The sequence below is a fragment of the Bactrocera tryoni genome, unplaced genomic scaffold (genome assembly GCF_016617805.1).
Source record: "Bactrocera tryoni isolate S06 unplaced genomic scaffold, CSIRO_BtryS06_freeze2 scaffold_25, whole genome shotgun sequence".
NCBI classification, from domain to species: Eukaryota; Metazoa; Arthropoda; class Insecta; order Diptera; family Tephritidae; genus Bactrocera; species Bactrocera tryoni.
In genome coordinates this window covers 6,413,582-6,416,400 of record NW_024395977.1, presented here as the reverse complement: position 1 = coordinate 6,416,400, position 2,819 = coordinate 6,413,582, and positions in this window count along the sequence as shown.

Genomic DNA, 2,819 nt, shown 5'->3' with positions numbered 1-2,819 from the left:
CTCCGTCCGGATCAGGAAGGATCTCTTCAAGCCGGTCGATACCAAACGAGGTTCCAGACAAGTGCGACTTCTTCAATAAACTCTTGGAGAAACTAGTTCTAGCAGCAGAGCTAAAAAGAGAAGGTACAATCTTTTATAAGAGTGTACAGTAGCTGGCATATGCTGATAATATTGATATCATTGACCTATATAAGGAAGCGAAGCAAATGGGTCAAGTAGTGAATGAGGGCAAGACGAAATATTTCCTATCATCAAAAAAACAGTAGTTTCACTCGCGAATTGGCTCCCACGCCACTGTTGACAGTTGAAGTTCTGCGAAAGATTTATGATCCTTCGCCCATTGCCAACGGCGAATACCGCATTCGATGGAGAGATGAGCTGTATGAGATATACGACGACTACTAGCCAGCCTAACCATGTCGTCCGAATGGATGAAAAGACTCCAGCTGTGAAAGTATTCGACGCAGTACCCGCCGGGAGAAGAAGAGGAAGACTTGCTACATTGGCTACACTTGGAATCTCCAATTGGCGCCAAACAGCGAAAAGGAAGAACGACTGACGCGCTGTTGTATATAAACTCGGCTATAACTGTGTATGCAGTGTCTAAGCCAATAAAGAAGTATGTTAAATTGCTAATCAAAAATCATGCATAGGAAAAACATTATTTTTTAACGCGCTGTATTTAAGAATAAGATAACTGAATTATTTAGTTTTATTACCACTGAACGCAAATTAAAAGAAAAATTACTGTCTAAGTGTCGGGTTTCAATGAAATTTGTGTTAAAACTATACATTAAATATGTATACATAAGTAAGTTTCGAATAAAAATATATTCTTAATTAATTTTCATTTTTATATAGTATTTAATTCTAATTTTCAATTAACATCAGTTTAATTCTCAATTATGAAATATTAATTGGAAAAAGACACACGGAGAGCTAGTGAGGGGAACCAGCGTAGAATAAGATGAAAAAATTTTGTTTCATAACTTAATATTTAATTAACTTACATTAACATTACCAGCTGAATCAGCATATTTTTTTGTTGTTATTAACACTAAAAGTGTGTGGGGGATGTATTATAAATGATAGAGGAATAAAGAGTTGTAGACAATTAAAGTATACTTTATTTAACTTAATAAATTATAAAATTGTAGTCTACTTCATTATATTCGATTGCCATCTTTCAATCATTGACTTAATTGGCAATTATGTTGCCAATAGATAAACGTATTTATTTAAATGTGACCAACAAATTTCCACGCAAAATTACTCTATTCATTTCATGTTCACTACAAGTATAAACTCACAAATTAAGACTATTTCAAAATAAGTGGTATGCAGAAATGGTAACCTCAAAATCATATTTCCATTATTGGCTTTGTTATGCGCATTTGTCTTCAAATTCGTAAATACAGAATTTAAAATAAAATACAAATCATTCCATTTTTTTGTTTCTTACACTTCAATTATATTTGGATGTGTTAGAAGGAATGTTCAGAAATATTTACAATTACGTAAGAATTTGTAATGTTCTGAAACGTGAGCTGCATAAAACCTCAGTTATTCATATGCAGCCGCAATTCAGAATCTTTGGTGCCACGGTTTTCCAATATTTTATTAAGAATATAGAATCGTTTAAAATTAAAAAACTGTAAAGAAATCTTCATTTTATTTAGTACTGCTGCTTTTGAAAAATAAAATTAATAAATTAAAACATACTATGTGAGCATTCTGTCGTGCATATTAATGACTCTGGGTATATGTATGAGTAATATACCCAGAGACATTTGTCTGCTTACAGTGCTTATAAATAATTAAATATATTTTTACAGAGAGAATGTTTAGCCATCCTGAGTTTGCTAATATCTGATAGGAAAACCTCACTAAATGCTAAAAGGTCGACAAATTACTATTTTTAAACAAAACCAAGATGATTATTGAGGAATAAAGTACTCTACCGAAACGTATTTTAAAAATTTCTTCTTTCAAATTTCTTGATCTCATTTTACATTAAAAAATGTACATTTTTTTAACACGTCAACTCTCAGAACAGTTTATATAGTAACATGAAAATTTTTATACTCTTGCAACTAAGGCGAAATCGGATGAAGCCATTAACCGAAAACCTATAAAGTACTATAACTAAGCAATAAATTAAGATATAAAACTCTACATAATTTGGCACAATCGCAGTAGCAAGGGGCACCTGTTAGAAAGAAAATTAAAAAGTGGGCGTGGGCGTAAACTACTAAAGCTAGAACAACCAAATTTCCTGAGTGCAAATCTTATAAGAACTTCTACCGATACCCCGTTTCCTCCCCATATAAAGGTACTGTTAAACATTAATAAAACGCGATAAATCAAAAACTAAATACGCCAGAGACATTAAATTTTTCTACCGAGATGGTATGAGAGAGCTTTATGAGAGCTAGTGTGAAAATTTTACCATGGGCGTGGCACCGCCCACTTTTTGGTGAAATCCCTTATCTCGGGAGCCGACCACGTCTACACAGACATATATGTATATATTACACATTCACCGATATTTTCCATCAAAAGTCAAAGGTACTGAGGTCCAAATATTTGGTACCTAAGTGCTTGAACAGTTTTTATTGGATTTGAACAATTTTTGGTCATAAGGTGGCATATTCGTGCAAAGTTTGATCCCGTGCTTCTTGAATTATGTACTCGAAAATAAAAGAATCAAATTCAGTGGAATTTAAAATTGTGCTATATGGGAAGTAGGCTTGTTTATTGTCCGATTTCGGTCATTTTCACAACGTGAATATAAATTAATAATACAAAAAGAATGCCAC